Raw genomic sequence first — 17,099 nt, forward strand, 5'->3', positions numbered from 1 at the left:
GACGAAGTTCCTCATGAGCGTCAACTACTAAAACTTCCGCGTTCCATCTTAATGCCGATATCTTAGCATGGATTAAAGAATTATTAAGCAACCCTTCACAATGGCTCTATGTCTACAATCAAATATCTAAATCTTGTCCGTAACCTCAGGCATCCCTCAAGAGTCCGTCCTTGGTCCCCTTATTTATTTATGTCTATTACTAATTTACATTTATGACTCGCGAATGCGTCTATCTTCAAAAATCCGTATGTTTGTAGACTATTGCGTAATTTATCGTAAAATTAACAGTGTTTCCGATAACACGTCTTTTCAGAACGACCTGGGAAGTGTGCAAGAACGGTGCAATCTTTCGCTAAGGGAACTAAAACCTAACAAATGTAAGACTGTCTCATTCCACCGCCGTAAAAATCGACTTATTTTCTCGCACCAAATCGCTGGCGCCTACCTTGAACTAGTTCCTTTCTACAAATATCTCGGAGTAACCCTTCGTAGTGATTTAACCTGGGCAACGCACATTGCAAACATCATTTCATCTGCTAACAAAACGCTCGGTTTTTTTAAAACGCCATTTGCGCCACGCCCCTGAAAATGTAAAATGACTAGCCTATCAGTCTCTCGTCGGGACAAAATTAGAATACGCATCCCCCATTTGTAACCCGCATCAAGTATATCTCATTAATCAACTAGAATAGCTGCAAAAATCGAGCTGCAAGATTTATTCATTCTGAGTACTCTTACGAAGTCAGCATATCAGCACTGAAAATAGAATCCGGCTTATCATTGCTTGCATCTCGTCGCCACATTGCTAGTCTGTCTTTTTCACAAGTTTTTTTTACAGCTTCCTCGGTAAGCCCCATATATTCTCCCCTAGGCACACATCTCCAGTGGCACCGGTCACCCGCAACAAGTTGCGCGCCCGCGTACGCGCACCGTCACTTTTTCATCTTCATTATTTTTTCGTGCATCAATAGACTGCAACGCCTTTCTAACGAAATCACAGTCATAACTTGTCCTTCCACATTTTTCAACACCGTAACAAATTGCCTTGCAACGTAATAAAATATGGCTTCAATTTTTTCATTATGTACCCACCCCTTATGTAATACCCCTTCAATGGGGTCTCTAAGGTAATAAAATGAAATGACATGTCTTCCCCGAATGACCGGGGCAGGGCATTTAGTTCATATCCCTCATTAGAGACAACTGTAGCACATGAGACCGTCGGATCCTGGTGACCTGCTGAGATTCCAGTTACCTATAGCTTTTTCTACTTACGCTTGTGATATCGGTAATTCCAAAACTGTTCTTGTGTCACCGAGCAGCCGTAGCAATCTCTCAAGAAATTCGCTTTTAAAACTATATACATCCACGGGCCTTGAGGCAAAAAGCGCTTAGTAGTGTTGAGCAAAAGCACCTCCTATGCTGTCGTTGTCTGCCAATTCTATCCAGTTAGCTTCAATAACATCTATATCGTTCCGCTGGAAGCAAATTTTCTCGAGTCCAAGTGCGCCTTTTGTTGGACATTCATCTAAATCCATCGCATCTACTCTTCCGCCCAGTAGTGCTCCGCGATAATGTTCCTTTCCAGCAGTGTTGTACGAAACGGCGTTCCTGGAACTAGTTCCTTTTGGGAGGAACGGAGGAACGCCACCGTTCCGTTAAGGGTCGGCGGAACTGTAACGGTAACTCGTTACGTTTACAAAGGAACGGCAGAGGGAACGGCATTCCTTCTGTAAACATTCCACGGCACTGAACAGAGGCACGCACGTACGCAGCACGTCATCCAGGACGGATGGTCGACCGCGTGAGGCGCAAACTACTACCACTTGCCTGTCACGTGACTATAGTTCATTTTCTTTCGTGAGTTCTCTGTTTTATTTTTTTGTGACTATAGGCTTCAAGATTGTCACGTGACGCTTCCTCCTATAGTTTCTTTCCTCCATGCCGGCCTATCGGCCACCAACATCGAGATGTAACTCTTGCTGCGTTCAAACAAGGGTCTTTACTAAATTGCGAATAATTATTTTGGACATTTTCCCCCCACTCACACTGCAATATTAAATCAGCATTCAATAAACGCCTCTGTATTAACGCGATAGCGTTAAGGGACCCGTGTCGCAGAAAATCCGGCACGGCCTCGGCTTTGGCGCGCGCGGCCGAGAAAATCATCCCCAACCAAGCAGGCTCTCCGCATATATGCAGGTATGCCAGACCATTCTATCAATAATGTTGCTCATATCTTGTATTGCTTTCTTGGCAAAGCTATTCCTCAGAATTATGAGAATGACAATCCACAAATAAATGTCACGAAACAAAACACCCACAGCGCATGCCTTTTATGTTAAACCTTCTCAGACTGAAATATTAAAAGTACGAAACAAAAACGGGAACCTGAAAATTATGAAATTTTTTTGGCGCGGCTGTGCAATATCTCCGGGATTGCCCCACGCAAGAGACCGCGTTTCTACCAGAAAGCTCGCCTTCGTGAATAGCGTTCGCCGCCAATGTGTCCCGGTAGCCATTACGGTTGCTTAAAGGGATACAGACACAGAGTTGGCGGGTGGTTTTTTGCGTCGGAACAAAAGTTGAACTGTTCAAAATGACGAATACAACAAGCTGCTTTGAAAAAAATTACACCATCTTCCCGTAGGGGAACCCTGAGTAGTATGCGAAGCAGCCATGGGGTCGACTCAAGGTAGTTTTATCAGCTGTATAAACTTGGACATGTAGCAGCACCAGCAACGCGCAGAACTGTTGTCGACGCCGTCGGCGTTTTGCCTGCGTTCGCACTGAACGCGCGCGGCGTTGGTGACTGTTGCCGGTGTCTCTGTGGCGCCTAACGTCGCGCGTCTAACCTAAGCTGCTTCGCATTATCGCGCGCGGAGCCGCAGGTGTTGCCATTCGTTGCGCAATCCGGAGAGGAGCGTCGGAGAGGAGAGGAGGAATGCCGAGCAGAGAGGAGACAAGGAGAGGAGAGGAGGGAGGAGAGGAGATGAGACAAGGAGAGGAGAGGGGGAGGAGGAAGCGCATGCGCAGTAGGGGTGTGGACGCCGTATGGCGGATGGATGGATGGAGGGAGGGAGTGACATAGCCCCGACCATGAGATGCTTCGCATCTAAAAAGAACGAGAAACATTTTTTGCGATTTTCTGTTGCATCTTGCCTCCAAGCGGCCGCCGGCAGAAGCTAAAATTTAACGTTATAACATCCACCCGCGAGCAAGGTCGGCCACAGCTGTCGCAGTGTTTCAAGGAGTGTCGGTCCCTTGCAGCATTTGTATAACCCCTTTCGGAGATCTTCGTACGTGGTCCGTCTGAAACACTATCCCCGTCGGCGCTCCACGCAGGTGGTGCGTCTTACATGAGGCTTCCCGCGATCGTCGCTCGGTATTGACGCGTTCGTCGGGGCGGAAGGAAACGCCCAGACATTGCTGTTATAACAGCATCGTCGGTCGTGACACGCCATCGCACACGTTTCCCAGAGACGAGAAGGTGCGTAAACTTTGCATACCTGCCTAATAGAGAGCTTTAGCTTGTCCGGTAATCGGGTAAACGCGGGCGTTGGGTCGTTTGGGTATGGTGGCTAAAAGGAGAGGTGTGAGCAACGCAGCCGTTGGAGCGCACGGCGCGTGAAGCAGTGAATCATGATGCCGAGTAGCGGCGCGCACGTCGACGCTTAGATGCCTCCGCTGTAGTTTGGCTGCTGCCCGTGGCTAGCGAGTGCGATCGGTTGGCATGGTTCTGCTCGGTTCTTTTATTGCGATAGCAATTATATGGACACTCAAAAGCAGATTTCTGCCGTCGGCGTCGCCGTCACCGTTGCCGTGAGGTTCCGTATGACGTCAATGGAGATGAAATTGTCGCCGCGATGTGCGAGTGAAAGGGCGCGAGGGGCGCGCGCTTTCACGGGGAGTGAACGCACGGCGGAGAACAAACGAGCGTTCTGCGCCGTGCTCCCTTAAGGGCCTCAGAAGTAGGCGTCTCTTTCCTCCTTTACAATCACCATATATGTAGAGCAAACGCGCCTTCTTCCGACGCGCGAAAGGCCGTGGGGGAGGGGGGGGGAGGGGGAGGGAAGGGAGGCGACGTTTAGCTGCGGCACCAAGTGCCTATTTATATCAGAGGCTCCGGCAACAGTCACCAACGCCGCACGCATTTTGAGCGAACGCGGGCAAAACGCCGACGGCGTCGACAACAGTTCTGCGTGTTGCCGGTGCTGCTGCATGTCCAAGTTTATACAGCTGATGAAGCTAATATCATTACTCCGTATAGCTCTCTACAAATTTGCTATCGCAATTGATGCTTCGCCTTTCAGGTGAAACTGCGACAACTTTTTTTTTGCTCCACGCTCATTTCTGTTCGCATTCACGCTGCGCAGTTGTGCCTCCTTGTGCTGACAATACTTTTACAGGTTGCCATGCCGTCAGGAGCAATGGCAAGTCGCAAGGAACGACAGACGCACATTTTCGCGCTGGGCTGCACAACAGGCTGTTTCTGCCAGTAGCGCACCCAGGATTTCTTCAAGGAGAGAGTTGAATGTTTTTTTTTTGGTTGGGGGGGGGGGAGAGCAAGCACTTTGCATAGTATGCAATTTCTTTGCTTTAGCCAGAGGAATCCAACAGCAAATAAAATGCCTAAGGAAGGAAGGAAGGAAAGAGTGGAGAAGGAAAGGCAGGGAGGTTAACCAGTTCAGCACAACCGGTTTGCTACCCTACACATGGGAGCGGGATGAGGGGCAATGAAAGATGGGGAGGAGAGAGAGAGAGAGCACACAGCACAGCACACACATCGTCAGTCACAGTCCGTCACCCTTGCGTGGTACCTGACATCACTGTCACAGCCGCTTGTCCAAGCCCGTTGCTTTTAAAAACCGAAGTAGTCCCTTCGTCGCCTTCAGCTGCGATCTCTTCTGTCGACGACATGTGAAAATCACTTCAGCTGACATTGGTCTGTTGTCAAGGTGCGCTAGAACGGACGCCAGGGACTGTCTCTGAACATTATATTCAGGACAGTCGCATAGAATGTGTTCCAGCGTCTCCTCGCAAAGACAGGCATCGCAAAGAGCGTTGTCGGCCATTCCAATCAGAAGTGAATAAGATTTAGTGAATGCCACCCCTAGCCATAGGCGATAAAGCATAGTGGCCTCTCTTCGGCGGAGTCCAGATGGCATACAGAGATGCATCAAAGAGGGCAGGTGGTAGTGACGATTGCTCCGGTTGGTCTGGCCGCTGGGTGTGCACCATAGAGAGAGCGTGATCTCCGGGGCAAGCACTCGAAGTCTGCTGGCAGCGTCGGACCGTGAGAGTGGTATGGCCTCTTCCTGTGTGTCGTCAAGAGCTGCCCGAGCGGCATTATCGGCGTCTTCGTTCCCTATGACACCGCAGTGACTTGGAAGCCACTGAAATGCCACGTGGTGTCCTTTGTCATGTGATGTATGGAGTAGGTGCCTAATATCGAATACGAGCTGTTCGTATGGCCCGCGACGCAGAGCTGATAGCACAGATTGTAGGGCTGCCTTAGAGTCACTGAATATTGACCATTGTCGAGGTGGTTCCCGATTGACGAAACAAAGTGCAGCGCGAAGAGCAGCTAGTTCCGCAGATGTCGATGTCGTTGGGTGGTCAGTCCTGAAGCTGATGGTAGTAGCTCTTGCTGGGACAACCACAGCACCGGACGAACATTGGAGGTTTGTGGAACCATCAGTATAAATATGTACACTGATGAACATAAAATGCCTAATAATTGTAATAATATAATGACACCAAGAATGATGACGTTCATTTCTTCAGCGTTCTACTAAAATTGAAGAGTGAATGAATAAATACAGGACAGTGATAGATTGTTTGTGTTCATCAGGAACATTCGACCTCAAGCTACCTCCTGAATTCAAATGACAATGTACGTGAACAGAGCGCTGAAGGTATACTTTGTAATGGTGGCGCTGGATGATGGGGGGGGGGGGCTTAACTCGGCCTCAGCAGCGGGGGGGGTACAATACCCGAACCCCCCCCCCCCCCCCCACATCGGTGTGCCACTGGTTTCTGCTAGAGTAGCGGAAAAATAGCATCCCTTTACTCGGTGCCTGATGATCATGCGGCACTTAAAGCGTGGCAGCGGGACAGAACCAGGATAATGTTGCTTGCTGTCGCTTGGAGATACTGAGATTCTATTTTGCATTCTACCTAATTACGTAATTAGTAATAATTATTTAATCAACTTTTCAAAAATTATAATTACACGAAAAGTGTCAATGAGAGAATTCTAGAGCAACATGAGAAACTCCCAATACAGCTTTCTGTTGCTCAGCACGTGCTACATAAAAGTGTTTTCCCAAGCGGGAAAGAAGCCCGCAAATACTCGCAATGTGGCTCGAGCGGTAGGTCGCTCGGCAATTTTGCGTGTATTTGCGGGCTTCTTTCACGCTCGGAAAAACGCTTTTCTGTAGCACGTGCTGAGCAACAGAAAGCTGTATTGGGAGTTTCTCATGTTGCTCTACAATTTTCTCATTTACACTTGTCGTGTAATTATAATATTTGAACAGTTGATTATTTATTATTACTAATTATGTAATTAGGTAGAATGCAAATAATAATCTCAGAATCTCCAAGCAACGACAGTCAACATTATCTCGGTTTTGTCCAGCTACGTGGCATTTGCATATTTTTAAATCTTGGTGCATGATAGTTGGGACACCCTGTATATTAAATCATATGCTCATGTGCTGTCTCTCGCCCTTTTGAGTATTATACATGGTCACCACCCTTCTAGTTCATCATATTTGATGAACTAAAATAGGTTTGCTTACTTAATTCCTATGTGGAATGATTTCTAAAGCATCATATATTGGTATTAACCAATTTGACAAGCAGGATGCAGTGCGTCGCGGTGATATGACCTAAGGAACATTTCACTGCGAGCCTAGAAATCAGTGCACCTTTCTTTACACACCACCAGCATAATATTCTTCGCATTAGCTGGAATCATTCTATTTTCACTCCCGATGATTCGGGAAAGCACGTAGAACGCGTGCGGTCAAGACCAGCGAAAAATCATTGTGCTGGCCGTGACTTGCCCGAAGCGAATGCATATTTAAGACTTAAAACACTCATCATAGGATAGCTGCTAGTCATTTATTCTCTTCTCTACTAACAAGGTGCGATATAATTTACTTAACGCTAGTTATGTCAAATATGCGAGCACTAATTGCGAACAACAACGCCCGCTTCGAAACCCGCGGCACCAACCGCCGTGCCTCCGCGCCCGGGGCTCGATCTTGCTGGCGACTGCAGCGCCGCTGCTGCTGTCATGATTGCTTGCTTCACTCCGCCGCCGCCGTTGCTCTCACCTCCCCCTTCTAGCCACCGTAGTTCGGGCGCAACCGTAAACGTGAGCGGCCTACATGGTGCTGCCACCTGGTGGCGCAGAGCTCACACAGACCAAGAACAGCTAATATTGCAGTAACCAAGTGTATTCTACTTCACTGCTGGTGTAAATCTTCGGCAGCAACACGATTACGCCACTGCCGAAAATTTACACCAGGAAATGAGCAATATTGCTTGCATAAGTGTCTGGTGCAGAGCGAAATTTTCGTGCTACGGTTCGCGAAAACCTGACCGGCACTTCCACAGCCGCCTGCTCTTCGTCGCTTGACGCGGAAGGCTCGTAACCGTAAGCGGTAATATTTCTTGCAAAGTTGGAATGGTCCTCGTCTTCAGACGTGTACTCATCGCTGATAGAGGCACCAGAACTCGAATCCATGCTCGCGATGGCGCCGGCGGTGCGCTTCGAATGACCGCGGCCGCCCGGCTCGCTATCCGACGAGGGTGTCGTGACGTCACGCTTTACAATTATAGCAGGTCGGGCGGCGAGGCGCGAGCTCACAAAAACGCCAGAAATAACGCCATCGGCTCAAAATTGAGTTAAGATCATGACTACCTTTTTTCGGTGTAATCACACACTGAGATTCATTTTCAGCATTTTCGTAAAATTTTCACATTTCGTGTCCCCTATCCCTTTAAGCTGCAGTTTTCAGGAAGCGTGAGAAGCATTCAGGGATCTTTGAATGCTATCGTGTTCCAATTTGAAAAGCAAAGCTTAAGCGTCCTAAATTTTTTCCCTTTCGATGCGGTTTCGTGTGCACAAAATTTAATTATATCCTCCTAAGACCCCTTGTACAATACAAGGCACATTACTTTTTTTATTGCGATAGCAATTATATGGACACTCGAAAGCTGATTTCTGCCGTCGCCGTCGCCGTTGCCGTCGCCGTGAGGTTCCGTATGACGTCAATGGAGATGAAATCGTCGCCGCGCGCCGCCGAACGCTGTATGTGCGAGTGAAAGGGCGCGAGGGACGCGCGCTTTCACGGGGAGTGAACGCACGGCGGAGAACAAACGCGCGTTCTGTGCCGTGCTCCCTTAAGGGCTGCAGAAGTAGGCGTCTCTTTCCTCCTTTACAATCACCATATATGTAGAGCAAACGCGCCTTCTTCCGACGCGCGAGAGGCCTTGTGGGGGGGGAGGGGGGGAGAGGGAGGGAAGGGAGGCGACGTTTAGCTGCGGCACCAAGTACCTATTTATATCAGATGTTCCGGCAACAGTCACCAACGCCGCACGCATTTTGTGCGAACGCGGGCAAAACGCCGATGGCGTCGACAACAGTTCTGCGTGTTGCCGGTGCTGCTGCATGTCGAAGTTTATACAGCTGATAAAGCTACTATCATTACTCCGTATAGCTCTCTACAAATTTGCTATTGCAATTGATGCTTCGCCTTTCAGGCGAAACTGCGATCACTTTTTTCACGTACGTGAACACCGAGCTTATGACATCTATCCGTGGTATTCAAATAAAAAAAAAGTCCCAGTTTCACCCGGAAGGCGCAGCATCAATTGCGATAGCAAATTCGTAGAGAGCTATACGGAGTAAGGAAAGTAGTTTTATCACCTTTATAAACTTGGACACGCAGCAGAACCAGCAATGCGCAGAACTGCTGTCGACGCCGTCGGCCTTTTGCCCGCGTTCGCACCGAACGCGCGCGGCGTTGGTGACTATTGCCGGTGCCTCAGGGGGCGGCTCGGAGGTTTTCGCCGAGATCAGAATGGGACACTCGTCGAGCAGCGTCGGAAATCTTACCAACCTTCTCGCTTCGTAACGTTTTTATATAAATACAAATTTGGTGCCGCAGCTAAACGTCGCCTCCCCTCCCTACCTCCCGTCCCCGCACGGTCTTTCGCGCGACGGAAGAAGTCGCGTTTGCTCTCTATATATGATGATTGTTAAAGGAGAAAAGAGACGCTTAATTCTGCAGCCCTTCAGGGAGCACGGCGCAGAACGCGCTTTTGCGCTCCGACGTGCGTTCGCTCCCCGTGAAAGCGCGCGTACCTGGCGCCCTTCCACTCGCACATACAGCGTCCGGAGCGCGGCGTCGATTTCATCGCCGTTGACGTCATACGGAACCTCACGCGCAGGCTATGCACGAAGGCGAGCTTTCTCGTAGAAACGCCGCCTCTTGCGTGGAGCGATCCCGGAGATATTCCACAGCTGCACCAAAAAAAAAACAATGCATAATTTTCAGGTTGCCGTTTTTGTTTCATACTTTTAGGGGCGAAGCTCCTTAGGGTGTGGGTCGTTCCCTCCTCTGTAGTAGTAGTAGTAGTAGTATGTAGCCACCCGTAGTTTTATGAAGTGTTCACTAGATGGCGTTCCGGTTCCACTTCCGGTTCCGGTTTCAATTCCGGTTCCACTTCCGGTTCGGCTTTGCACGCGTTCGGTGCGAACGCGGGCAAAACGCCGACGGCGTCGACAACAGTTCTGCGCGTTGCTGGTGCTGCTGCATGTCCAAGTTTATACAGCTGATAAAACTACCTTGAGTGTCTCGTTCCCGACGCGCGCTCTCTTTATCTCTCTTCCGTAGCTGTGGTTTACCCGAATTATCCCCCGGTGCTTCGCCCACTCATCATCATTCACTTCGTGGATATGCTGTGATTTTTTTTATATTTCAGTCTGAGAAGGTTTATCATAAAAGGCCTGCGCTGTGGGTTTTTTGTTTTATGACATTTGTTTGTGGATTGTCATTCTCAAAATTTGAGGAATAGCTTTGCCAAGAATGCAAGACAAGGTATGAGCAACATTAATGATAGAATGGTATGACCATGGCCGCTACACACAAAAAAAAGGTGCGGCCTGCTGCGTCGCGTCGCCGTCAATGGGCAAGCGCGTCTCGGTTGCGTTGACAGTTGCGGCCGCTGTTTTTGGTGAAGACGCCACTGCTCCGGTACGCGAGGCAGACGCTGGTTCGTGCTACAATGTGGTTGCCTCAGGATTTTTGCGTGTTAGTGTGCTTTTTCGTGCGCATTCTCGTGTGCTTCTTTTGTTTGATCGTGTGTGTGAGCAGCTTGCCTCATGTTTCCTGTGCTTGAGGACGGTTCTTTGGTGTGCGCGTGTGTGGCACACGGTTTTTTCTAGCGGTGTGATGCAGCGAAGCTCTTGTGTGCTGCTGTGCAACTCGAACGCGAGAAGAGACGTTGCTGTGAAGTACCATGAATTCCCCTGCGATCTGCAGCGTTGGGAAGCGTGGCTAATATTTCTTGCCAAGGGGCGTCAGGGAACGGAAGCAAGTTGGAGCTGAGCGACACTTCGCTGATATGGTCATTACATTTTACTGAGAATGACTACAAAGAGAACAAGAAGAAAGGAAACCGAGGGGCCCGAATTTTTTTATTATACCACAAGAAGCCAACAAACAATGACACCAAGGATAACATAGGTTAAATTACTTGAATTTATTAATTGAATGAAGGAAATGATAAAATAATGGAAATGAAAACGGATGAAAAAACAACTGTGCGCTGGTGGGGAACAAGCCCACGTCTTCGCATTACGCATGCGATGCTCTTACCATTCAGCTACCGCGGAACCGTTTTCCCATCCACTTTCTGGGGTATTTATCATTTACAACTAGAATTAACCATGGGAGTGTTAGCCACCGCCAAGACTCGCAAACCTTGCGTTTTATAGCTGCACAGTTCCCCACCTTCGGACAGTTGTTTTTTCAGCCGTTTTCATTTCCATTAATTTATAATTTCTTTCATTCAATTAGTAAGTACAAGTGATTTCCCCTATGTTGTCCTTGGTGTCATTGTTTGTTAGCTTCTTATGGTACAAAGAGAACACGAAGATTAGGCTTTTGCTTCCGACTGCGGTCCCGACTTTGTTTCCCGGTTATCCGCAGTACATGCAAAAAACAGCATATCAGAAACACGGGCAAGATGTAAGATGAGCAGCGCGTAAAAAAAAAAGAACCCGGAGGCAGAAGGAATTGGAACGTACACAGAACAAGCGCTTGTCTTTTCTGGGTATCTTATTTTGCCACCGTTTGTTTACGCGCTATTGATTTCAAGTCATGCATCTTTACCAACCTGCCGAACCTGCCACACTTGTCAGATTGCAGAGAACAGAGAGATAGAGGAAAAGTTATATTTCAGGAAAAAAGGCGTTAGGGCACTTTCGCCACCCTCCTCAGTGCCTGCATCACTTACTGCTTCGTCTTGAAGAAACACGTAAACCCACTCCCGATTATTCGTAATAGAGCACTTTTCATTTCAGGTGAGTCGAGCGGGCTCCTTCATGGGGAGCATTGAGGCCCACTGTATAAAAGATTGGCACTCCTAGAGAACTTTTCACATATCTAGGGCAATCGACTTCAATATTCAACCTGTAATGTGCAGCTATAAAACGCGTTATTTTCGGCCTGATTAGAGTCACTGTCATGCGTAGCAACGCGGCTGTGGAAGCGCTTCTCCGTGAACGGCTGTACCGGAGTAGTGGCGTCAGAGCGGGTACGAGGAGAACTAGGCTCGAGACCCCGTTTCGGCGCCACGCAGCATGCCGCACCTTTTATTGCGATAGCAATTATATGGACACTCAAAAGCAGATTTCTGCCGTCGGCGTCGCCGTGAGGTTCCGTATGACGTCAATGGAGATGATATCGTCGCCGCGCGCCGCCGAACGCTGTATGTGCGAGTGAAAGGGCGCGAGGGACGCGCGCTTTCACGGGGAGTGAACGCACGGCGGAGAACAAACGCGCGTTCTGCGCTGTGCTCCCTTAAGGGCTGCAGAAGTAGGCGTCTCTTTCCTCCTCTACAATCACCATATATGTAGAGTAAACGTACCTTCTTCCGACGCGCGAAAGGCTGTGGGTGAGGGGGGGGAGGGGCAGGGAAGGGAGGCGACGTTTAGCTGCGGCGCCAAGTGCCTATTTATATCAGAGGCTCCGGCAACAGTCACCAACGCCGCACGCTTTTTGAGCGAACGCGGGCAAAACGCCGGCGGCGTCGACAACAGTTCTGTGTGTTGCCGGTGCTGCTGCATGTCCAAGTTTATACAGCCGATAAAGCTGCTATCATTACTCCGTTTAGCTCTCTTCAAATTTGCTATCGCAATTGATGCTTCGCCTTTCAGGTGAGACTGCGACAACTTTTTTACATATATATGTATATGTATAGTATAACCGGAAGCCTACTTCCACTTCCGTTTCCACTTCCACTTTCACTTCCGGTTCAGCTTCCGGAAGCCGGCTTCCGGCGTTTTTCTCTCTCGTCCGTAGCTAGGGGCACTGATGATAAGTGGTTCTTGAGGGAAAGGGAAAGGTTGGCGTTATCTTCTGCACTGCGGTGCACAAGGGCGTTCGTTCCCGATGCGCGCTCTCTTTCTCGTCCGTAGCTATGGGCGCTGCATTGCACAAGGGCATTCGTTCCCGACGCGCGCTCTCTTTCTCTCTCGTTCCTGACGCGCGCTCTCTATCTCTCGTCCGTAGCTGTGGTTTACCCGAATGATCCCCTGGTGCTTCGCCCACTCATCATCATTCACTTCGTGGATATGCTGTGACTTTTTTTTCTAGAATGCCAGACCTCTAACGTTTAGAGTGGCGAGTGTAAGGGTCGTTGCAGGTGCCAAAGTTGATTTCTGGAGAACGTAGGCCCGGAGCATGGCGCTTACCTTGGGCGTCTTGCCCAACGTTACACACCTCCGGGACTGCCCGGTGGGCCGGTCTCACCACACTGCGTAAGCGACTTGTCGACAACTTTCTTATACGTTGGCCGCCAGGTCTTGCCCTGAGGTTCGTGCACCTACCCATTGGTGTCTTCGCAGGCGGTCGCTCCATGATGTGTGCACTGACCTTGTGTTCTTGGCTAGAGGCGTCTTTGAGTGGTCTTTTGCCGATGCCAACACTCCCAGAAACGCCACTGGAATTCGGCGACGCGCCGTCAGCGTCCAGGTCCGCACATGCAATCCAAGGGACGCTTTTCGCGTCCCGGTCTTGTTTAGAGGCAAGCGCAGACGGTCCGGCTACTTGACAACCACGGTGTAAGCCCTCACTTATATATCTTACTACGTGTTAACAACTTACACTCGTCTTTTCCCTCGGCCGGTTTTGCTGTAGGGTCCCGCAGGCTGTGGACAACCACTGATCGATCTTCACTTGCTGGAGTTGAGCCTTCGCTATGTAGCCCAGTTGTGGCCACATCTCTGCTACCTCTGGCTGCGTCCTCTGCCTCGGTTACGTCCATAATGTGCACCATTGAATCCACTCTCAGCTGTTCCGGTCACTGCGACGTAGAAACGGACGCACTCAACGTCGACGTGACCAAAACGCCGGCATGGGAGCGACGTACATAACCCGAACCATGGAAGCGCAAGCACTGCATAGGCCGACCTTGTACCACCAACTGGGCCAGTTTCCAGGCGACACAAATCTGGTGTGGCAGGTCCTAAACTTTGAGACCACTGTTGAGCTTCAGGAGCACAGTCCTGGTTGTCGAACCTTTCTGGTTCACTCCCTCCACACACCAGCGCTCCCGAGTGAGTCACCTGGCCCGGCTTCAGACACCTTGTCAAACGCCGCCAACGCCGTTCGCACGTCATTGTCGGCCATGCCGTGTCGCAACCAATGAAGTCGAAGCCCCACCTGCTGCTCCTGCGGGTTGATGACCAGAAAGCGTGATCCCTTCTCCTGGAGTTCTTTCCATCCAGCCAACCGCTTCGTCACCTCCGGGCGGTTTAATGTCACGGGCCACACGTGGTTTATCAGGTAGGCGCTCAAAGCAAAAACGTCAGGGAGCAGCCGTTCCTTGTCCAAAGCGTCCCGGAAATCGTCGGCCCTGAAGCGCTGCGCTCGAACATCTCCATGCAAGAACACTGTGACACGTCCTGTTGGCAAATGCGACAAAGTAATCTCAAAATACTTGTCAGCTACAATCCTGTTACCGCCCCCAGTGGGCCGCTGAGACTGCTCGTGAAGAGCCCGACATTCCGCGCCTGCTCACCTCGGTGGCTGAAGAGGAGGTGATTACGCCACGGAAGCATTCATCGGCACGCGACATAAAACATCCGTTCTTGGCCAATCCCCGTAGGTGGATACGTGCCAATATATCCCAAGGATCTACATCTACATAAAACACCCTTATGAATTTATCACGAGCAAGCCAGTGAATTGAGATGTTTGGCGCTTTCCATTTGGTCACTTTCACAAGCTAAACCACTGTAGTTAGTAGCGATTGTGCGTGTTTGCAGCGTCTTGTGCAATTCTATAAGTATAGATTGCTCTAAAATTTACGTCAATCAAGGCATATAAAGCACAATAAACAAAGGCACAAGAATGCGTAAATCCACAAGCACGATGGCCAGACAAATCCGTGTACTTCTGTGGCCTCGTGTAGGCAGGTAGCGTCGGATTAGCCTGTGGCGCCGAATCGCCAACGGACTGCGGCTTCAACGTGCTTCAGCAGTACATCACCTACTGTTTCGCTTGAGATGGCACCACCTGAAACAACTGCGCTAAAGGGTGTAGAAAGCCAACGATGTCGCCGGGCGAATCTCGCTTTGCTCCGGCGAGAGACACGCCAGCATGAAGCAGAATGGCTTCGCGCGTTTGAAGCGCACGGTGCGAACTCTGCCACTGGCATTCCTGTAACTGTGCGCGTAGCATCTCGATTTGCTGCCGTAGCCACTACGGTGCAACTACTGTATATCATCTCAAATTATTAGAGATGAAATTACAACGATGGGGAACTCTCTTTTTGGTATATTCTACACCAACTGTTGCTGTCTCAAACTGCTGGACGGTGTTCAAAGACCCTCAGTCAAAGCTCACTAAGCGGTGCTCGAGCTTGCAGGTGAAGCGTTACAAGACCGTGTTTTAGCTCAACGATTGCCGATGAGTTTGATTTGAGCAGGCTCCATACTTCTAATCGTTTAGCATAGTAGATATAAAACTGGGTAAGTGAAAATTACTTCTGGGCGCATAATAGCACAGAAAAAAAAGGGGGGGGGGCGAGAAACGCATCATAATAGTGCACTATCAAGTCAAAACTTTTTGGGGAAAAAGGCTTAATATATACATCTCTCAAGCTCTCCCAAGTAACAAAGGACGTAATAAAGAAACGACAAAACATAAAAGTGTCCAACCCGCGAGATAAGATAGAATTCGCTGAACTGTCCAAACTGATCAACAAGACGAAATTAAGGGATATTCAAAATTATAACGTGCAAAAGGTTGAGGAAGCAGTAAAATATGCACGCAGCTTGAAATCAGTGAGAAGGAAACTTGACATAGTACAAGGCAAGATGTATGCACTGAAAGATAAGCAGGATAATATCATCAGCCATTTCGGTGACCTAGTAAAACCAGCGGAAGAATTCAATACTGACGTGTAGAGTTGTCCCAGTACCCCAGCTACTTTCATTCGAAGAAGTGATGAACAGGATACACAGGCTCCTTCTATAACTAGCGATGAAGTTAGAAGGGCCTCGCAAGACATGACCAAGGGAAACGTTGCTGGACAAGATGGAATAGCAATCGATTTATTAAAATATGGAGGACTACTATGCTTGAAAAGCTTGTAATTTTTTATACCCAATGCCTCGCGACTTCAAGTGTACCAGAGAACTGTAAGAATGCGGACATTAGACAAATCCATAAGATGGGAGACGTTAAAGAATTGAATAATTATACACCCGTTAGGCTTGCTTTTAGAGAACGGGCTGGCTTCAGGAAGCGATATTCTACAATGGATCATCTCCATGTCATCAATCAGGTAATCGAGAAATCTACGGAGTACACTCAAGCTCTCTATATGTCATTCATAGATTATGAAAAGGCATTTGATTCAGTAGAGATACCAGCAGTCATAGAGGCATTGCGTTATCAAGGAGTACAGGAGGAATACCTGAATATCTTGGCAAATATCTACAAGAATTCCACAGCTACCTTGGTTCTCTACAAGAAAAGTAAAAAGTTAGTTATCAGGCTCTACGATGCTATTCACTGCATACTGAGAAGAAGTACTCAAGCTCTAACACTGGAAAGCAGTGGCGCACCGACAGGGGGGGGGGGGGGTTCGGGTGTTGTACCCCCCCCCCCCTGAGGCCGAGTTAACCTCCCCCGCGTCCCACCCCACCAGTCCAACGTGTACCTCCAGTGCTCTGTTCAAACCGTCAATACAATTCAGGAGGTGGCTTGAGGTCAAATGTTCCTGATTAACAGAAACACTCTATCAGTGCCTTGTATTCATTCATTCACTCTTACATTGCTTTGAGTAAAATTGGTGTCATTATTAGTATAATTATTAGGCTTTTTATTTGTTGTTGGATTCCTCTGGCTAAAGCAAGCAAACTGCATTTATGCAAAGTGCTTGCTTCCCCGCCCCACCACAACAAAAATTCACACACCACCCTGGCAGAGATGCTGGGTGCGCTACTGCTGGGAAGGCTTAGGAGTGAGGATGAACGTTGTCATTGAGATGACATTGTCCTATTCACCAACAACGGGGACGAATTACAATAAATGATGGACGAGTTTAACCTTAAGACCAACCTTCAGACCAACCTTCAACCTTAAGAGAGAGGTTAAAGATTAATATGCAGAAGGCAAAGATAATGTTCAAGAGCCTGGCAAGGGAACAAGAATTCAGGATCACCAGTCAGCCTCTACAGTCTGTAAAGGAGTACGTTTATCGAGGTCAATTACTCACAGGGGACCCTGATCTTGAGAAGGAAATTCACAGAAGAATAAAATTGGGTTGGGTTGCATATGGCAGGCATT

The sequence above is a fragment of the Dermacentor silvarum genome, chromosome 3 (genome assembly GCF_013339745.2).
Source record: "Dermacentor silvarum isolate Dsil-2018 chromosome 3, BIME_Dsil_1.4, whole genome shotgun sequence".
In the NCBI taxonomy this organism is placed as follows: domain Eukaryota; kingdom Metazoa; phylum Arthropoda; class Arachnida; order Ixodida; family Ixodidae; genus Dermacentor; species Dermacentor silvarum.